This window comes from Adiantum capillus-veneris, chromosome 12, assembly GCF_014529385.1.
Source record: "Adiantum capillus-veneris isolate H3 chromosome 12, ASM1452938v2, whole genome shotgun sequence".
Lineage (NCBI taxonomy): Eukaryota > Viridiplantae > Streptophyta > Polypodiopsida > Polypodiales > Pteridaceae > Adiantum > Adiantum capillus-veneris.
In genome coordinates, this window is record NC_140942.1 from 44,992,988 (window position 1) to 45,016,363 (window position 23,376).

Sequence of the window (23,376 nt, forward strand, 5' to 3'; positions counted from 1 at the left end):
GCCCTAACTATCGGGGTAGCCACAATCCTAATCGTAATTCTACCTCACATCACTCTCACTCTCGTCCTTATCATCACGTCCTTCCACCACTACATCAAATTCCATCCACCGTGGCGTTCGCCTCAACAAACCATTTTGCAAAATATGCTCTAAATCAGGTCACCACACTTCTGATTGTTGGCATAACACACGTGGGTAATAATCGCTCCCGCAATCAGGCCCACTATGTCTTTGACCTTGATGCACCCTCCGCTTCATCCAATACTCCAGTTCACTCTTTTCCAAACCCCGATTATGAGTCCGATGAAGGCGCTCATCTCGCTTTCATGGCCACTCATGACTATGACATCAATAGCTATACCACCTAGATTCTTGATACAGGTGCTACATGCCACCTCACCTTCAACAAATCATGGCTTCATAATTATCGCTCGCTTTCAAATTCATTCAACATACGCTTCGGTAATAATGAGTTTCGTTCCGTAGAGGGTGTAGGCACAATCAATGTCGAGCTCTCTGACGGTAATACCGTTTTTATTGATGACGTTTATTATGTGCCTTATCTTGCTAAAAATCTCATTTTTGTAGCAAACTAACTTCTATAGGCACAACCATTGAGTTTTTCCATGATCATTGTTTCAAGCATTCTTTATCGAGTGGTCGGACTTATGTGGTTTCATGTCCGAAGATATGACGCCTCTACCTTCTAGGGCGTTCTCCCATAGTACATGAAGTTCACTCGGCTACACATCATGTAAACGATGATCATAACACACTCCTATGGCATTATCGCCTAGGACATGCCAATGTACGCACAATGCAACACATGGCAAGACACCATCTTGTAAATTTTTTTCCATTCGTTCTCATAGCACCATTAGTTTATGTGAAGGTTGCATTCATGGAAAATTTGCACAGCAGCCCTTTCCACATCACCATCCACGCACTACCGCTCCATTACAACTTGTGCACACTGATTTGTGTGGGCCTTTCCAAAGGTCTCTCACATCACATAAATATTTCATTACATTCATCGACGATTAAACCCGTTTTACCATTATTTCAATTTTAAAAGAAAAATCAATGCATGCTGTTTTTCACTCATTTACGTCATACCATTCACTTGTGGAAAATCAACTTAACACGCCTCAAAGCACTTCAATCCGACAATGGTTCTGAATTTAAAAACTCACTTTTCCATAATCATGTCACCAAACATGGCATTGTTCACCGTTTTATCGTTCCTGCTACTCCAAAACAAAATGGTTTAGCTGAATGTAAAAACCGCACTTTGCTATATTCTGCACGAGCAATGCTTAGTGTAGCGGCACTTTTGCCTAGCTTTTAGCAAGAAGCCGTTACCACTGCATGCTACCTTCAAAATCGTACACATCATCGCTCCATTGATGCCATTCCTTATACATTATGGTTTGGTCGTGCACCTGATCTAATTAACCTTCGTGTTTTTGGATCCATGGTCTATGCTTATGTCCCTGCCGAACATCGTTCAAAATTACAAAGCCATGTAATAAAGGATTTATTTCTGGGATATGGTGAGCCTCATGGAGTCAAAGGTTATCACTTATATTATACCTCGCGCCATCGATTCTTTTTTTCTCGCTCACTTTTTTTCGATGAAGCACCACTCCTATCCACAACTCCCACACTCACTCCTTACATTCACAATTCAATTCCATCCACTTCGCTCACCCCTCAAAATTACATTCATTCATCATTACATGATACACCCTCCACCTCCGTACAATATTGGGTCCCCTTGCCTAATCCTTTTGTTCCTGTCGGTGCTCCGCCACCTTCTCCTCTTCCACTTCTTCCACTTCCTCTTGTTGCCCCATCACCTCCTACAATTGTTTCTCATCCCATTACTCCACTTCAATCTGCAATACAACAACCTACCTCTTATCTTACCGCTGCTCGAAGGGCCTCTCACACCCTTTATCATTCACCTAGCCGGCGCCCACCATCACCCAATCCTATTACATTTCACTCATTACCCTCTACTTCAACCCCTACTACATCTTGCCATTCTCCTTTACGCTCAACTTACTTACGACGTCATGATTTAGATGCACCTCCACCCACCTCTCCAAACTCTCCTTCCATCTCCACATCTATCAATCCATGTCAGTCACCCAGTCCTCCTCGTACCCGTTCTCTCACTGACCTATATGATGCTACATCTCGCCTCGATGCACTTCTTGCATAGTACTTTTCTCCTACATGTCCCACTGCACTAGCCCTATTTGCCATTGATTCTAGTGATGCTGATGCTTTTGTCTCTGGTGATGATGAGACACAATCTACTGTTGCTGATGCTCTCCGTGGTCCAGAAGCCTCTCATTGGCGTGATGCTATCCAATCCAAGCTTGATTCATTATTTGCAAATAATACTTGGTCACTTGTTCCTCTCCCACCTGGTCGTAAAGCCGTTACATGCAAATGGGTCTTACGACGCAAGTATAACCCTGATGGCTCCATTGCCAGCTACAAAGCCCGCCTAGTTGCACATGGTTTTAGCCAAGAACCTGGCTTAGATTACAATGAGACTTTTTTTCACCTGTTTTAAGAATGAGTTCTCTGTGTGTTCTACTTGCTTTGGCGACTTTACTTGACTTGGAGTTGCATCACCTTGACGTCATCACCGCTTTCCTTCATGGTGATCTTATGGAGGATATCTACATGCTACAACCACGTGGCTATGAGTCTGCAGCTTTGTTTGAGTTCATATGCAAGCTGCATCGGTCCCTCTATGGTTTAAAACAATCTTCTCACCAGTGGTATCAAAAGTTTAATGCTTTTCTCCTCTCTCGAGGATTTACACGTCTAAAAACATAACCTAACATATATACACGACACATCAACTCACAAATCTTAATAGTTGCACTATATGTTGATGACATTACTAGGTTCTAGGTTGAAATTATTACTCATGCTAAATCTGAAATTCAATCAGGTTTTAAAATCACAAACTTAGGTCCACTCACATATTTTCTAGGTGTTCAAGTATATTGTGATAGAAAAAAGGGCACATTAATTTTGCATCAAAAGAAAATTTTCCAAGAGATATCACAACATTTTGATATGTCCACATGTGCTCCATCTCCCACACCCATGCCTATAACTTGTCAACTCACTACACAAGATAGTCCTAGTTATGCCACTAAAAAAATGCACATGAAAAAATATCCTTTTGCATCCGGCATTGGTAAAACACGCTACTTAGTTCAAAGCACACGTCCAGACATTTGCTATGCTATCAATTATCTATCACAATTCATGCACAATCCAGGACTACGTCATTGGAAAGGTTTTGAAAGAGTTCTTCGTTACTTACAACAGACTAATGATTATGGCATATGCTACTACCGAATCAATCCTCTAGTCCTACCATCTCTCTTGAAGGATGGTCTGACTCGCATTGGGGGAGAAATGCGGATACTCGCAGGTCTACTTTTGGTTTTGTATTCATGATTGCAGGTGGTGCAGTTTCTTGGAACTCAAAAAGACAAAACGCAGTTACTCTATCATCTGCTGCTGAACCTGAATATGTAGATGTAGCCCTAGCAACTAAGGAAGGCATGTGGCTACAAATGTTGATAGAGAAACTACAAATGATTCCAAGGCCATCTCTTAAAATCTATTGTGATAATATTTATTGTATTTACTTAGCAAGTAACCATAAGCACTCTGAAAGAACTAAGCATGTGGATATGAAGTTTCATTTTATTAGGGAACTTGTAGAAGCAAAGAAGCTGACGCTTGAACATACCCCAACAACTACGATGTGGCCAAACTTCCTGACAAAGCCTCTACCAGCTGACAAGCATGATCTTTGCAACACAAAGATTGGCCTATTCAGGCTTTCACAAAGTTAATCTAATTAAGTGGGGATGTCGTGATAATATTACGAATAATTACATTAACTTTATATATAGTTATTAGAAGAACAAAAATGAATATTGTATAAGAAGGCTATGCCTATCACTAATGAAACGTCATAATTGATCTACACGACTCTCTTCAGGTGTCGTCTTCTCTATCTCTCTCTGTGTGTAACCTCTAGAGAAGGCACCAGCAGTGGCACTATCGATCATGTGAAAAGGGATTGAGCCGGGCAGCAGTGAGTCGAGCAAGGAGGGAAAGCCTTGAAAGGCACAGGAAATTTGAGGAACTCAAAGCCGAGCTATGTGCAAAGCAAACAAGGGGCACTCGTGAGAAACAAGGCATGAGCAAGCTTACACTTGCTCACATGCACACACACACCCAATCCTCTGCAGCAGCAGCTCGTCATTTCAACCTTGCTTGTCAGAGCCTGCACTTTGATAGCCTGTAAAAGAGTTCTATTTTTTTAAGACTTTTGTGTGTAAGCTCCCATTCCCACCAAATGCTCTCGACAACACTTCGACAACCCTCCCCCGCCTCACACACACCCGAGTCAAAGGGTAAAGGAAACTTGAACGGAGCTGCTTGAGAGAGAGAGAGCGAGTGAGTGAGTGAGAGAAAGAGAGAGGAGAGAGAGATCCCCTCACTGCCAAAGAGCTTGAGAGAGAAACCGAGCGAGAGAGCGAGCGAGCGAGAGAGAGAGAGAGAGAGAGAGAGAGAGAGAGAGAGAGAGAGAGAGAGAGAGAGAGAGAGAGAGAGAGAGAGAGAGAGTGAATAGTGTTTTTGGACATTGACACCGGATATCTCGACATCGGCAATATTGACATCGACGACTCGCCACTCCGCACCGGCATCAACATCGGCAAGAGCGAATTGACTAGCTCTCGGCTAGTCCTTGACATCACATCGATTTTGACACCGACTAGGCGATTTCACTGTTTTCGGCTTTCTTCGATGGCACAACACATTGGTCTTGCCATCGATTCTTGGGGCCCGACACTGATGACACCTTGCCTTACGAGCGGATTTCGAGATCCGACGCGACATCGGTCTTTGTGCTTGGAACATCCACAGGTGAGGTACCTCTACCATAGAGGAGTGACGCCCGACACCGACATTGAGCGCACCGATTGATCTACGACACATTTTTGGCTCTGAGCACCTTTGACGGCTACTTGACTAGCGCATTTTCATATGATGGCGGAAATCCGCACATACCACCACCAACATGTAGGTTACAGGGGGTTTTTGAGCCCATTTACACATAGATTCTCTAGGTTTTTAGACACTTATAGACACAACGCTTTCACAAGCAATTTTGACAATCATTTCAACAACAGTTTCTCTGCAAATAGATGCATGTTTACTTTAGCACACCATTTTGCTTTTGAGCTCTTTTGAGGCTGATATCCTCGCATGGATCACTTTTATTGCGTGCAATAATTTTTGGTGCCTGTTTGAGCACGGTCACTCATGTACATTGAATTGTGGACACTACCCATTGTACTTCGTGTATGGAGCCTTTTTTTTTGGGCAATTTTGACAGTTTTCTAGATCGTTTCTGAGACTCGGGACTGGAAGAACCCTTTTTGAAACTGTGGCTAGTCCTTTTGTGTCTGCATTAGCCTTTGGAGGGTCGATAGCGTGAGGTTTTCTTTGAGCTGGAGTATTCCCTCTTATGTTACCCTCGCCATAGGATATGTATTTGGATGGTTTCTTGTGCTTTTGACGCTGAGTTGACGGTCACACAACAGTGGTTTTGAGCAGTTGATGCCCGATGATTCTTTTGAGCAGTTTATGCGTTTTTTGAGTTGAGTTTTGACTCCTCATACAAAGGAGGCTCTGCTGGATTTTTTATGTGAGTCCATTTTATGTGTTCTTGGCACTTCTAGCTGTTCTTACACAGTGATTTTACTACAGTTTGGTTTGTGTTTTCGCTCCTATTTTAGGAAAAACTTTGCCAAAATTATCCCAGGCAATTTGCCACAAAGTTTTTGGCTACATTCTCTTGAGTCATGGCTGCTAGCAGTGCTTTCAAAATAGAAGAATACTACATCAAAAAGTTCGATGGCTCAAACTTTGTCATTTGGTGGCAGCGTATGCAAGATGTTTTGATCAACAAAGGGTTGATATCACCCTTGCGTGCAAGAAAAGAGAATGCGTACACTAATGATCAGTGGGATGACTTGAATGAGCGTGCTATGGAGACCATTTGCCTGCACCTTGGTGAATCCATTTACTTTACCATAATGGATAAGACCAATGCCAAAGATTTGTGAGATGCTCTATGTCAGGCACGGGATGGCAACAACGCCTCAAACAAGGTTTTCTTGATGAAGAAATTGATATGCATGAACATGAAAGAAGGCAGTAATGTTAGTTCTCACTTGAACAAATTCAGCAATGTGTATTCACAACTTACTTCAAAAGGTCTCAATTTTAATGATGAAATGAAGGCCATTTTTTTGCTATGTTCGCTATCATCGCCATGGGATACCTTTAACATAGCCATAAGCAATTCTGGTACAGACACACATGTTGCTCCAGAGAGAGTGGAATCCAGCAAACAAGCACTTTAGAGATCTACTGGTACATTTCGTGCACCTGAGCGTTTTGAGCCAAGATTAGACTACTTGCTAGTCACTGATTGTGGTGAACCCACTTGCTACAAAGAGGCCATTCAAATGGATGATAGCATGAAGTGGGAAGAGGCTATGCAATCTGAGTATAACTCAATTTTAGCAAATGAAACTTGGGAATTGACAAAGTTACCTACGAGTAAACAGGCATTGCCATGCAAATGGGTGTACATGAAGAGATATATCACAGATGATCTCGAGCCTAAGTATAAGGCAAGATTGGTTACTAAAGGGTTCAATTAAACGGAAGGCATGGATTTCGATGAAATCTTTTCTCCAGTGCTCAAGATGACTACACTACGCTCTGGAAACAGTGATGCATCCGTAGTTGGATACACTAATTCGGATTATGCGATTTGTGTGGACACTAGGCGATCCACATCTGGCTATGTTTTCTTGTTCGATGGAGCGGTAGTTTCTTGGAGATCATGTATCCAAAATTGCACTTCATCTTCCATCATTGAGGCAGAGTATATTTTAGTTTCTAGTTCCAATAAGGAAGCTGCGTGGTTATCTCGTCTAGTGGGAGACCTTGGTATACACCAGACTCCAGTGCTACATTGCGACAATCAGAGTGTGATTGCGTTAGCAAAGAACCTTGTGTTCCACTCCAAGTTGAAACACATAGAGGTCAAGTATCATGTGGTACTAGATATTTTGGCTAGCAAAGGCATTGAGTTAGTCAAAATTCACACGGATGAAAACCCAGCGGATGCTCTAACAAAGAGCCTAGCCTCAGAGTGGTTCACACATTGCATACAGATGATGGACGTAGTGTGAAGCTACAATCATGCTTCACGTTTGTACAGTTGTACATAGTAGCCCCTACATTCTTTAACCATTTTTGGGCCACATTGGCCTTCAAGTGGGAGATTGTTGGGTTCCAGGGCAGTGGCCTGTGGCCGGTTATGGTCGGGTGCCCGCCGTCTTGTATTCTTTTTTGTTCATAAGGTCAATAAGGAGAAGAGAGTCAACTATTCTCTAATGCTCCACTAATGGCAAGACTCTTGTTTGTCCATTAGAATTGGTGGGTACTCAACTGGATAAAATTATTCGATTTGGAGAGCAATCACCGATGGATTACGAGCAGATGGCTCTTAGTCATTCCAAAATTGATGGCTCTTAGCCCTTCTTGTTACCATATCGTTATAGAAAGATTTTAGTAAAATCATGCCTATGGTTGAGGTTTTGGCACATTTTAGACATGATGGTGATCTCCATTTTCTGAAATTCTAATCAGAATTACAACAGGTGCAACAACAACAAGTTTATGTTGCATTTTTTGGTCGAAAATGGATATTTTTGGTATATCTCTCACACCCGGATTTGGATAATGTGATCCAGGAGGCTACCTTGGGGTTTTGGAACGTTCTAGACATGCTGGTCATATCAAAATTTGAAATTCTAAGGGCTGAATTTTTTGCAGCAGCTTGTCAACAATCTCGACATATCGAAGTTTTGTAGTTTGATTCTTACATTGTAGAGAGTGATGCGGTTTGCATCTTTGGCTATGTATGGCATAATGTGGTGCTATTTGAGAGGAATTTACCTTATTTTTTGTATGCAAGTGGTGCTTTAGGATGTGACTTTTGGAGCATTACACATTTGGATGCGGTTTTTTGCGCATTGTATGACTGTGTTGGGCATTCCAGAGAGCTTTTTTTAGCACAATTTTGTGCAGTTTCATGCTATGTATACATTTTGTGGATACTGCTTGGTAGCAGGTTTACAGGTTTGCAACATTTTTGGATAGGTATACGTCCATAGAGCCACTCGTTCAAGAGTCTGCCAAGCTTTTGGTAGTACATGTAAACTATTTGTGGATTTGCTTACTTAGACACTGAGTGTCTGTTTTTTTCATGAAATTTAGTGAGATTTTTTGAGTTTTTACTCAGTTTACAGGGGAATCTTTGTCGGATTTTTCCCAGATTCTCGCCATGGTTTATGCATATCTTTGGTTTGCTCTTTGATAAAAACCATGGTTTAGTGGTCGAGTTTACTCCCACTCTGACAGTTATCTGCATTTTTTTGGCTTGCGGTTTGTGTTGAGTTTTGGCTCATTTTGAAATGGAAACTCTGCTCGTTTTCCCCCGTCTTCTCACCATAAAAGTTTGCAGTGTTATGCCATTTTGTACAGTGGTCGATATATTCCCACTTTGACAGTGATCGAGTGTTCACTCTCACTTTGATAGGTTTTGTCAACTTGGACACAGTTTGATGTTCTTGTACCCACTCTCGCAGGAGTGAGGATTGCATATGCTTGTGTGGCTACAGATAGACAATCACATGTTTCACAGGTTTTTGCAAACAATTTCTCTTGTGGGATGCGTTTTGAGCTAGTTTGCTCTCTACTTGCGTATATGGTTATGCACTTTACACTTGGTTGAGCTGTTTGTCCCAGTTTATGCTTGCAGATAGCAGATTGTGGAGTTGTTTTATGCATATGTGAGCATTGTTTTTGATGCAATTGGTCATGGTTTTCATGATTGCGTAGTGGTTGAGTGATCTCCCAGTTTGTTGTCATTTTGACATTCACTTATGGCAGCAAACATGTGTGACACTGAGAGACGACAGTCTCGTTCTTGTCGATACTTACATTGTTGGCATTGTGGTCACACAAGACATATTAGGCACCATTGTTTGAGGCGTATCAGAAAGTAGTGGAGATATATGCGTGGTGCAGATGCGGTTTTGACACATGCTAGAGTGGTGGCTTCACATGATAGTGATGGCAATGTCACGTTTTCCTCTAGTGTTCCTCCTGATTACATGTCTTTGATTAGTGACACTTCTCTACGTTGGTTGCTAGATGAGGATGCAGTTTTCCATGTCACACCGCATCGTGATTGGTTTAGCACCTTCTCCAGTGGGAGTTTTGACTGTGTGCACTTGGTTGACTGTTCGACGTCTCACATAGAGGGTACATGAGATGTTTGTTTGTCATTTCCCAGTGGTGCATCATATATGCTACGACATGTGTATTACGTTCCTCAGCTGAGATAGAGTTTGATCTCAGTCAGACGGTTAGCAGATTTCGGTTGTTAGATATTTCTTAGAGAGGAGTCTTTCTAGATGCATTGTGGTTCATTAGTGATTGCTAGAGGAGCCCGTAATGGCTTGGCATATTCTATGCATGTATTTGAGATTCGAGACGACATAGTCTCGGTTTTGTTGCTGGCATGCTTTGAGCAAGAGACGAGATGTGTCTCCTTCGAGGGGGTGAGCTCCGCCATGCTCACAAGACAGAGCATTTAGCTGATCAGGACGTGCCAGTAGACTTTGTAGAGATAGAGATAGAGCAGTAGTGCTCTAGTGAGACACATCAGGTGCTGTCAGAGTTTGTGCATGCAGAGGTAGAGTAGGTCTTCTCCCTAGAGACACCGACAACGATGAACAGACATAGAGTTCTTTGATATGCTCATGCTAGCCTAGGTTGATGAGTTGATACTAGGACACACGGTTCTGTCTATGGGTGAGAGGGACGTAGCCATTTCAGTGTTGGCATTGACACATCCATATGTGATGGGTAGTTCTGATGATGTAGTGATTGTAGATAGCACAAGGGAGACAAGTACAACCATGTTTGCACAGATTAACGTTCGGGCATCTCATGTTCGACTTACTAGTGCTGAGGACTGACCTAGCAGCTCTGTAGTGGGAGCATTTACAACAAGGGTTGTCAGTCGTACGATGACTCACACTATCATGATGCATAGTGGAGTTTCGCAGACCATACAAAGTAGTCTGTGGGATTTATATGCAAGCTCTAGTGTGGGTGCACGCGCTCGCCTACCACCAGAGACAATACAACTGCATGTAGATCAATTGAGCGAGCCAGTGGGTATAGGTTGAGAGAGTCTCTCACCTTTTTTTCTTGTACATACTAGTAGTTTAGCTAGTAAGACCCACTTATCGACACATGCACCTTTAAGTGGGAGATTGTTGGAGTATAGGTGCATGTGCCTTGCCCGGCTACCCAGGCTATGGACGCCCATCCACTGACACCTTATTCTTGTGTACATGTACAAAGAATCAGGGACAACTCATAGTAGAGTCTTGCTCCACCCACACACTTGTACTCTCTCCTTCCCACATGCACACCGCACCGCGCACGCACGTATCTGCACACATGAACTCTTCCGGTGTCAACACGCAAGATGAGCCTTTTTCTCATCTACCTCTACATCGAGTGTTTTAATTGTGTGTATTATAAATTAGATGATGGTTCATGAGGCCCCTTGCCTTGCTTTTGGCCCTTGGGGTGGCCACCTGTCTTTTGGAAGAATCAAGGCCAAGATAGGCAATATATAAGCTAGTTCAACCCTTATGGATGCAAATCTATTTTTTCCTCCCTCCCTCCCTCCCTCTCTCTCTCTCTCTCATGTTGATCTCTTGCATCAACTACACTTCAACATAGCTTTTCACACCTAGTGCCCTCCCTCCCTCCCTCCCTCCCTCTCTCTCTCTCTCTCTCTCATGTTGATCTCTTACATCAACTACATTTCAACATAGCTTTTCACACCTAGTGCCAGAGATTCATTTTAAATTTTCCATGGTGTATGCTTTGTAATATTATAACATGTGAGATCACTTCCCTATTGCTATGACTTGAGGCATTGCAATTTTTAAATTTTTTTCCAAATCAAGCAACACATTGCAAGTTTCAGATACAATGAAGAGTTGTATATTGTACCATAGCTTCTTGAATAATCTAACGCTGCTCATAAAAGAGAGTAAGACATTACTTATACTTACATATACATACATACATATATATATATATATATATATATATATATATATATATATATATATATATATATATATATATATATATATATATATATGTGTGTGTGTGTGTGTGTGTGTGTGTGTGAATACGTTTGCCATTGCATCCGGGTCAAAGTGCAATACTGAAAAGTCAAGGATAATATCACTTTCAAACAATGACTCATTTGACCCGTCAATGTGGTATGGGCAGATAAAATCAAAAGGGAAGACTTTGAGACACTTGGGGGCTCCTTTGGGAGTGGATGTCACCCATAAGCAAATATTCCTTTGGGTCATAGATAGAATATGGAGAAAATTGCAAAGATGGGAGTATGTGTTTCTTCTTTTCTTCTTTTCTTGAGTAGAGTTAGAGTGGTCAATTCATGTATGATTCCTATCATTGCCTTTAACGATCCATTTCTCAAATGAGCCAGATGCAATTGGAAAGCATTTTTGAAACGTGTGAAAAGATATGTATAGAAGGACAAAACTAAAATCTTGCTGCCAATTTGAGGCTTAGAATGGAAATGTGTAGGATGGGAATTTGTGGCGAGACCTTTAGAGCAAGGTGATATAGGGATTCTTACCCCTAGCACTCATGCAAAAGCCCAATGTGCCAAGTTTGTGATGGCAATCTTGGATCAAGTCTAGGCTTGGGCCATTATAACAAAGGTTATGGTGGACAATTCCAAACTATGCTCGTAAGGTGACTAGTGGAAAGGGTTAGAGATGCACGACAAGATGCTTGCCCCGCGGTGGGCTAGCCTAAAGCTTGGAGGCATAACGAGTCAGCTAGTTCAAAAGTGTAAAAGAGAAGTTGAGGCTTTGGAACGGGGAGAGGCTGCAAAATACTTTCACAACATTAATTTATTGGTCCCCTTGGCTATCTAAGGTAGGAAGCATCCTCTTGAACCCCTTTTGGAGGGAGGTGGCTAGAAAGATCAATAACAAAGGAGTACGATGCGGCAATTTTGGGACAGTAGCAACAAATGCTAGAAAGGAACAAACGAGCTAGCCTTATTGTTCCACCTTAATGGAACATAAAGATTGTTGGCCAATAGAGTTTTAGAGAGGATTGATAGTTAATTGCGATTCTAGCTTTGAATGGAAGACGTGGAAGTGGCCCATGAACAGACTTTTCCTAAAACCGCAAACCAAAGCCGTATACAACACCTTTATGGTCTCAAAAATTGGTTTCATCCACTGAATAAACAGTGGGGCAAGAAATGGCCAGAATGAAGATGGAGCTCAATTGTGAAGAACGTTTGGTACCCTCAATGGCCACTAGAGATGACACCTTTCCTGTGGAAGGTCCTTTGGAGCTTTACCTACTAGTGTGAAGATCCTAGCCAAAGGTATTGGTCCAGATAGGTGCTCACAATGCGAAGCAGTTGGAGAGGACCTTCCTCACTTGTTCTCAAGGAGTGCCCGCTTATATGCAGCCTTGTAGGGAAGGTATGCAAGTGTGTTCAAAAGTCCTGGAAAGTAGGTTCTATAAACATGATCTTTTCCTTGGTGGAAAAGTATTCAAGAGTCAAGCGTTACTTATTGGAACAAAAAATGTTAGATATTACTACTTCAAACATGTGTGGAAGGCGAGAAACTGTCGATTCTTTAAAAAAGCCCAGAAAACAATTGGTTTCTCATAAATTATCTAAGAAAGTAGGGAAGCAATCATTCACCATTGGGAAAAGAAGGAACTATGAGGAATGGAACAAGATGATTGATGCCACAATTGGTTAGATGATGAGTCCTCTTCGGGTCAAAGAGTGTTAGCTAAGAGTTCCACTGATGCCTCTACCAATGTCTTGGAGTGACCCCCCTATTAGTCGATGTATCCGTGTAGCTAGGAGAAGTCATAGCTCATCATGAGCATGGCTAGAAATTGTAATTTATTGGTTTTGATAATATATCCACTCACCATTGTGAGTTTTGCAAAAAGAAAAAGTCTTTACTTTTATATATATTAATCAATAATATACATCAGTGTAAGGAGGCTTGTGATTTTATCACTTGTTTCATTCTTATCGAAAGTTTATAGGTTTTGTAAATTTTAAATACTAGAGGTGTGGTAATTTTAGATCCGACAATCATATTGTACACCTCCCAATTATACACGCTGACAGGCAGGTCTCGTGATTTTATCACATGTTAGCTTTTTGGACGGCCAAAGGAAGGACTATGTGGCAAGGGTTTTTTTTTTTGGGGGTTGGGGGGGTTGTTTCCCAAACTTTTTTTTCCACAAGGTAATCAAATCATATATGATCAACTAGACTTGTTCATTAATTTGAACCAAGACAAAATTACCGTAGAATGCACAATACTCTTATCCAATATATCATTATCTTTTTGGCCTGCCCAAAGGGCAAAGGCCATAGAGTTGAATTCCTTTTTTTTTTTTTGGCTAGCTAAACATACTTTTGAAGAGAAAAAATGAATGGTTTTGTGATTCGTTTGATAGACAAAGTGGAATCATCGTTAAAGGAGAGGGTATAGTGGCTTAAAGAGAGTGTATTAGGAACGATGAAAAAAGCATTGAAATGTGGGTGGACTAAATATGATTATTTGTCAATTGGATTGTTTTTTTGATTCACGACAAACCGCACGCAATTCAGATGAATTAGATGTCCAAGGCTAGAGAAAGATGATGTCCGCTCCTTACCCACCTGAGTTGCCTTCCCCACCTTGAAAATCAACATGCATTACTGAACCTTGAGGTACAAGCTATTTTCGCTATGATAATCTCTTTCCTCCTCAAAATAGGGACTATTTTGTTTGCATTCAGGCTTCAACTTGACAAATGTTAATGTTTTGCTGCACATTGCAAGGAGAGCAAATTCTCCCTCCTTGAGCATGGCCTACATGCTTTCTCCTTGCCTGATCTCTCTCTCTCTCTCTCTCTCTCTCTCTCTCTCTCACTCACACACACACACACACACACACACACACACACAAAGGCATGTCCAATGGGTACCTCCCTCCACCAACAAAGACTATGTTAGAGATTGTAGCACATAGCACGCACGTGGTGCACACACACACAAAAAGAAAGAAAGAGAGAGAGAGAGAGAGAGAGAGAGAGAGAGAGAGAGAGAGAAATTGGATGCAATGATGGCCAAGTATGAAGCGAGAGCCCCTTGCAACAAGCCCGAGGGATTCACTATTAATAATGGGGGGATGTCACCTGCTGTGCATCCAAATTAGAGAAATCTCCCTATGTACGATATCTTACATGCTAGCCTACCCCCCTACATACGGACAAGATATGCACATTCTCACAATGAAACATCCCTCCTTGCATAGATTTCGTACAGATTTCATATGGAATGTAATGACCCACTGTTTTATGCATACTAGTAGCAAGACAATTTTAGAAGCACATAATTTTGCAACAATACATGTTGAATTGCAAATGAACGGAAGTGTAGAGTGTAGTGTGTTTTATTTGAGAGAACAAATCACCATGAAAAGTAACAAATGTACTAAATACTACATTAAAATAAGCCAATCGGTTCAATGTAATTTGTCAAAAAACGGATAGCATTTCTCCTGTAAACTGATACAAATCTCAATCTTAACTGATACAAATCTCAATCTCAAAACAAATGATACTAGCTACCTACTAAATAGGCTTCCCACATGGGATTTAAGGCACACATATGAAATGGATTGTTCTCTAAATAACAAATAATGACATGCTCATAAACAACCATGAAAAACTTCACTTATCAAATCAAAACACATTACCAAACAACCCATTAAAAGAATAAGCTTTTTAAACAGAAACATTGCACTTGGGAGCACTTGCTGCATCAACCTTAAATGATAGATCTGAGGATAGCTTTGAGGTAAGAAACCCCTTTGGATCCCTATCCGTCAGCACTTCAAAGAAATTATTTAGATTGATGGAGGATTCTTGAATATCTGTGAAGGGTTCTCCTTGCGGTGGAAGTTGCTCCGCGCCAATGGTTTTACTCATGCACTTTATCACAGAGATTTGCTGCCATCCATCGTCCATTGACTGGGGGACCAGGGACAAGGAAATTTTTTGGTGAGGCCTCATGGGAGGTTTGACCACAAGGAATGCGGCGACATTGCAAATTTGGGGAGGCTTGGTTGTTGATACCCTTAGGTCTCGGCTCAATAGCCGAATATTCTTGGGGAATGTCCTTATTAGTGCCCATCTTGTCGGACTCGAGTGCTTCCTTATCCTTGCTGCTCTCACCTTCCCTTGCTTGGCAGCTTCAACCTCCATGTTGGATACTGGCAACTCTTTGAGTGTGGTCCCTGGTGCCTGTTCTGATCTGTCATAAAATCTAATATCTAACCAACTCAAATGATTTTCTCATATTAAACTGATCATTTGATGTGGGAGAATAAATAGGAACAAGGGTTAGAATATAGACATGTGCTTATGGATCTATCTCAACACGGGGCCTAGGTTAAAGGGGTCCAAATGAGAGAGGGTCTGCAAAAGAGCAAGGCTACCTAATGGAGCTTAAAGACCTTAGGGTTACCTTCATTAAAGACCTCCAAAGGTTAGTGTAAAAGTCCTTAGACCTTAGGTTAAGCTAGGCCTATGCTTGAGGTGCTTGATGACTAAAATGCATGAGATCCTTGATACTTAAGGTGCATGCTTAAGCTAGGCATGAGCTTGAAAAGTCAAATCAATCCCTACAAGGAGGGGATGAGCCCTTGAAGTTAGGGGCATGAGTGAGAGAGAGCCCATACTCTTGCTAAGCTTGCACTTGATGACTAAGGTTCTTAAAAAGCTTCCCATGATTTGGGGGGGGGGGGGGGGGGGGGGGGTGCTTGAGGAGCTCGAGTCAAAAAGTGCCCTACAAAGAAGGGGGCAAGTCCCAAAACTGGGGGAATTATTTGACCAACCCCCCACTCACCCAAAGGAGACCCCTTCCTCAAGGGGCACAAGGACACATGTCAAGCAATTACAACAAGGGTTGTCAGTCGTACGATGACTCACACTATCATGATGCATAGTGGAGTTTCGCGGACCATACAAAGTAGTCTGTGGGATTTATATGCAAGCTCTAGTGTGGGTGCACGCGCTCGCCTACCACCAGAGACGATACAACTGCATGTAGATCAATTGAGCGAGCCAATGGGTATAGGTTGAGATAGTCTCTCACCTTTTTTTCTTGTACATACTAGTAGTTTAGCTAGTAAGACCCACTTATCGACACATGCACCTTTAAGTGGGAGATTGTTGGAGTATAGGTGCATGTGCCTTGCCCGGCTACCTAGGCTATGGACGCCCATCCACTGACACTTTATTCTTGTGTACATGTACAAAGAATCAGGGACAGCTCATAGTAGAGTCTTGCTCCACCCACACACTGTGTACTCTCTCCTTCCCACATGCTCTCCCCACCTTTGAAGATGTTTGAGGCCTTGGGAATGAGGCCGGGGATGGTTAATGCTTTTTACAAAGTCTATGTTATGCTCGTGATGCATGAAGCTTTCCATCTTCATTACATCACCTAGGTCACAAGGAACACAAATATTGTATTGTACCAAGTCTCTCTTGATGGAAGAATCTATAATACCAAAACCTATTGGAGGGGGGACCGGCTCCACATAAATCTGGTCCTCAACTGTTATCAAGTTCTCTAAACTCTCTCTCTTGAAAAAGTATTGTTCATGCAAAGTTAATTAAGTACTATGGTTATGTTGCTACCGCTAATTGAGTTCACCCTCTATGTTCTCAAAGTAGTCTCACAAAAATGCTCACTCTAATTCTCCTAATTCCGCTATTCTCAAAGTTCATAGGCCATTTCCATTATATGCTCTAACCTCTTTAGCTTCCCTAGGACCATTCAAATGGCACTCTCTAGCAAAGTGGCCGAACCCATTGCACATGAAGCATGCTCCAAAACATGTACCACATCTAAGAGGGATCACTTTCAACCCTGCGCCTACATTAATCACCATGCTCTCTGGAGGTGGTTTACGTACATCCCATCAAATGCACACTCTATTCGCTGGGGTCCCCACCTTCTTGTGCATCGGAACGAACAATAGATTACCCATGGTGCTTGCAAGGTCTCTAAGGTTATCCCACAACCAGATTGGTAAGTTGACAAAATCAACCCACACGGGGCACAACTCCTTGAAGGCCTCTGGAGATTCAAACGCTGGGTTCCATGGTAGGATGCATACTGGGTAGCGGTTGAGGCACATCGGGCTTTTTGCTAAGATCTTGCCAGTTAAAACGGGGTCATTGTACCTAACAGTGAAACACCCTTTGGTTATATATTGGATGCAGCCAATCGTTCCGCCCTGGCTTAGGACCGTCGAACCAGAGATCCTCTGATAAGCTCTACCTGTGATGGTATTCTGCCCATAAAGCCAAATACCAATGACGAATTGGCCACCACAATGAGCTACTTTTCAATCAGCACCGATGGACCAACACTGAGCACGCATTCTCCACTTTGACCACCTCTGGTAGACTTTTCTTCAAGGCTTGGAAAGCTGTCTCCCCAATGGAGTGGACGTGGTGCAAGTCGTCTCACCTAGCCCCTTCAACAATTCTCTTAAGGTGGCCATCTTGATGAGTCTTGCCGCTTTCCTGCTCACCTCCCTTAGGACTAGACGACTAGGCCTCTAGTTGATGTTCCACTCCCCTCGGCCACTGCCTCTGCATACGAGGCCTTAGGTGAGTTCATACTTCAACTCGGCCGCTACTGCTTGGTTGTTTAGCCTTGTATCGGATTCCCTATGTGCGAATGACCCCCATGTGCTCAAAATCAATTACCAAGAGAGGTAATAGCACACACACTGAAGATGTGTCACACTGAAGATGAGTATTAAAATAACGCGGAAGATAGCTACCAAGTCTGAGATACTATAATAAGTGCACATAACATGCGACCCAGGCTGCGTGTAGCAGAGAGTGAACCAGACGCTTCACCCCTGATCGATTTCCACCTCAACGCAGAGGACCCCAAAGCTCAGCCGTTAAACAAGGAAACAGCCAGCAAACTCCTCTCGGAATCACAAGAGCAGCCCTTAGCTCCTCCCACCACTCAGCTTGCACCCCACTCGTGCTGCTTAGAGTTGCCTGCGAGCCTGCGATCACACCACCTGAAGGAAATCCAATAATCTTTTAGAAAATGCCTTTAAGTATTAAGTGATGATTAGTCTCTCGTTTCAAGATAATTCTCTGTTTGACGAGAAGAGTATAGTGCTTTCTCTTTGTTCTAAAAAAAATAAGCATAATAACATGATGATAGGTTATCTTTCAATATTTTATAATAATTTTGCCTTGGTTCAAATTAATGATTAAATCTAGTTGGCTATATATGAGCTAATTGTTTTTACTTAAAAAAGCGATAAAGGCATTTTTAAAAAGATTTATTGTATTTCTTTTGAGATTAAATCATTGAGAAAATTACTTCTCTTTCATTTGAGTACGAGTTCTCTCTTCTTTGCTATATGGTGTGTGGGTGTGGGTGTGTGTGTGTGTGTGTGTGTGCACGTGCACGTGCACGTGTGCATGCATGGAGTGTGCACATGTGCATGCATGGACTTGTGAGTCCACACACACACACACACACACACACACACACACACACACACAGAACAAAGTTGTTTGAATTTAGTTTTATCTATTTTATTTGTTATTTTTTATTTCTTAACATAAAAGACAAATCATTTTGATTTTTTATTAACTTGTTATTTCTTGAAAAAATAAAATTTGGGTTAAAGAAGAATTAAGATAAGTAGAAATTGGTTCAAAAAAATAAGATACAAATCATGGGTCCCGGAGGAGGTATGGAGAGGGGCAATCGTTTTCATCTTTTTGTTTTGATTTAGGATGCCAACTTTCATTTAAGAGCCTCATATGGGGAGTTTTCATCTCCGTATTGTGTTTTAGAATGCCAACACAACCCTTCACCTTGTTTATGCACGATGACGCTTCCTTAAGCCTCAAACCAAACAAGTATACCGCACACTTATGGCGTCGATATAGTGGTTCTCTCCATTAACAAAAAGTGGGGTATGAACTGGCTAGAATTGAGATAGGAGGCAGCCACCAAGAACATATGGTGCCCATAGTGGCCTCTTGATATGCGCTCTTCCTTTGGAAGGTACTATGGGGAGCCCTATCAACTAGGGTAAAGGTTCTAGCCAGGGGAATTGGCCTAGATAGATGCTCTCAATGTAGAATGGCTAAAGCGAAGTCCTCTCCCACCTCTTCAAGAAATGCCCTGCGGTCAACGATCTGGCAGGTAGCTTTTAAGGGAGAGGGAAAGAGAACGCAATAAAGATGTGGTGAATATCTTTCTCAGTCAGTGGGAAGGAATTCACGATCTCCAGCATACTCAAGATGCAGTCAGGGCATTGCAGACATGTCTGACATTTGAAAGCAAGGCCTCTAATTGGTGGATGTCTCTTAAGGAGATGAACATCATACCACAGACTTGGGCAACCTTTGAGGCTGTATTTAGAAAGGATTTTTTGCCCACGAATGAAACGGACAAAAATTGGTGGCTTGGGATAAGTGTTCCATGCGACAACATAAATCATTGTTGGAATATATCTTGCACTATCGAGATATCATCCTCAAGATGGAGGGGTTAGACACCTTTCAACAAGTGCGTGGGTTTATCCGCGGTTAGACACTAGAGCGTAAGAAGCATGCCAAGACTCAAGATCTCAAAATGCTTGAGGAGGCCATAGCGCAAGCTCACATCCACGATGATCCTCATGATAAGACAATGCACAATACTCATGTGCTTAACAAATACACATGGTAAGATAGGTACACAACATGGACACAATAAAAGAAAGTTTATAGTAGCCAATTCAGAGGTGTACAAGAAACCCAAGGTGTCTAGAGGGCCTCTCTCTATAGAAGAGTTTGAGAAGGCAAAAAAATGAAAGTTATATTTTCAATGTTCAGGAAGCGTTCATGGAAAAAAGGATTGTCCAAAGACGAAATCTGTTGCCCAGGGCAAGGAGAGAGTAGTGCACATGGTGCAACTGTTGCCTCTTGAGTCTTCCTCACATTTCTCCAATAAGGAGGTAACACACATAAAGGTTTTGCATGAATGCTATATAACAGCTTCCAAGTGGCAGCAGACCTTCGGTCCACAAGAGGTAGTGCGTATGCACAAATCTATTCAAGGGCACAAGGTATGTATCTTGGTAGATGATGGTGCCTCACACAATTCCATTAACTACGGCTTAGTGAAACGGCTCAAGTTGCCCCAAACTCCAAGTTCCCATTGCTACAAGGTAGTGATGATGAACGGCCATGATACTGAGGTGTGGGACACTCAAGTGAGAGCTGTACTCTTGAAAATTCAAGGGTATGCCACATGCTTGGATTTCTAGGTTATGAATATGGAGTGGGAAGATGTGGTACTTGGTCAAGAATGGTTGCATAGCCTAGGACCATCACTTAAGTGTAGCACTACAAGCACAACAATCTGAAGTTTGAAACCCATGGTGCACATGTGTTGTTGCTAGGAGAGAAGGATATGCCTTCCTCACCCCTCACATGTACAACCGAGCTTATGAAGCTCACTTCTAATAATGCAATAGAAGAAGTTTTCCTGTGTTACTATTTGTGTCATTTTCTTTCAAAAGTTGATTTTGTTGACAATTCCTCAAAGTTGCATGTTTCTCTCTCTTCCCCCCCATCAATGGCTACTACTCTATCTCCTCAACAAGCAAAAGTTGCTAGTTAGACAAATTTAATGGAATTTCAAGATGTTTTCCCAATGATTTACCACCATGATTATTGCCAACACGATCTGTGTAACATGACAATGAATCGGTTATCAAACCACCCTACAGAATGAGCCATTCTAAGGCTATTGAGATGGAACGTCAGCTTGCTGACTATCTCAGTAGAGGGTTTATTCAACCTATTTCTTCACCATGGGATTTTCCTATCCTATTGGTGAACAAAAAGGACGATAAAATGCGCACGTGCGTTGACTACCGTGGTTTGAATGTGGTAACTTTAAAAAACAAGTACCTATTACCACGAGTGGATGAGTTGTTTGACAAGCTCAGTCATGCTCGTATTCTTACTAAGATAGACTTGTGGTCAATATTCACCAAGGACTTGTTAATATACCTAAAACTACATTCCAAACAAGGTTTGGACATTATGAGTTTTTGGTTATGTCCTTTGCGTTAACCAATGCACCCACAACTTTTATGCTCCTAATGGATAGTTTCTTGAGACCATATCTGGGAAAGTTTGTTATCGTCTTTCTTGATGAAATTCTTGTGTACAATGCCTCTAAAGAAGAGCATTTGCAACATCTGGGATAGGTGTTTGAATTGCTACAAGCAATATATGCCAAAGAGTGAAAGTGTGATTTTCTCAAGGAGGAAATTCACTATCTATGGCATGTTATTTCACCTGATGGGCTGCACATGGATCAATCCAAAGTGGATGCCATTCGGAGGTGGCATTCTCCCAAAAATCTCGAAGAATTGCAATTTTCTTGGGATTTGCAAGAAGGTTCATTAAAACTATGCTCACATTGCGAGGCCAATGACGGACCATCTAAAAGGCCAAGGGGAGAACCTTTCAGCTGGGTACCGCTCACCACCAAAGTTTTGATGCTCTCAAGGATGCATTAGCTACATCTCCTGTTCTAGCTATTGTGGATCCTTTGAAGCCATTCGTTTGTGAAACGGATGCTAGTAATCGTGCTATTGGAGCAGTCCTTCTACATGAGGGAAGGCCAATTGTAGTTGAAAGCAAGAAGCATAGTTCAACACAACATAACTACTCTGCTTATGAACGTGAACTCTATGCAAAAGTGTCTGCCTTGAAGACATGGCGGCATTATTTAATATGGAGATAAGTTTGAGATTGCGTTCGACCATGAAAGCATTAAATGGTTTACGCAATAGATTGATTTGAAGGGTCGAAAGGCCAGGTGGGCTAAGATTCTTCAAGAGTATGAGGCAAAGCTCCGATATCGTAAAGGACAATACAACGTGGTAGCTAATGCTCTTAATCGTATGCCTAAGTTCAACTCTCTTCTGTTCACAAAAATTCAAAGTGAGTTTTTAGAATGTCTTAAGGGTAAATTGAACATGACTCTGCATACTCCAAAGTGTGGAGCCATGTGAAAACAAGGGATCCTTCTCACTCTACTGTTGGTAGCGTGTCATAATGACTAATATCTAATTCTCCTAAATGATTTTCTCATGTTAAATTGATCATTTAATATGGGGAAGTACCAGGGGAGAAAAAGCTAGAATATTGGTAAGGTTGGCAGATCTGTCTCAGTAGTGGGGATGCAAAGGAGAGAAGATAGGGATCCAAAGAGGGACCATTGTTGAACCATAAATGTGCACTATTCCCTAAGCTAGCCTTAAGGTCCAAGAGAATTAAAGGGTTGCCTAGGAGGAGGCACCAAAGGGCATGGGACAACTATAAATAAGTCTTCTATATTGTAATCTCAAGCATGAATGTGAATCAAGAAGTAGTTGTGTCCGTTTCTCTCTCTCTCTCTCTCTCTCTTGCGTCATCTTCTTCATGCTCTCTCTCTAACCATCTCTCTCTCTCCCCTCCCAACAGTTTGGCGATCCCGCTGGTGTCTCTTCTTGTGGAGATGGGAATGAGTTGAGATCACCGAGGAGGAGACGATGGGGCGGTTACTTCGGAGGTTTGAGACCTTTCAATGGGCATGGTGTGAGTTTGAAACTCCTTTTCTTGAAGAAAGTGCAGTTTTGCACAGGCAAAAGAAACATTCTGACTTACCTAGGGCACCACCATCAGGTCTTGAACCCGTGATGGGATGATAATGGGTTTGAAGGTCCAACCACTAGGTAACGACTTCTGATGTTTAAAATTCACATTAATCTAAGATTATTATAACTTTTCATGGTGAGGATAGCATAACAGTACGTAAGGGTCGACATTTACTGTGTTGCCAAGAAATGGACATGGGAACAAATTTGGACAACATGGGGAGAAATGGCAAGGCGGTTATATAGAGGTGGTGTGTGAGGTCTTGGGTCTAAGACCATGAGGTAATTGATGTTGTGTTTTACAAGTGTTTTGCTT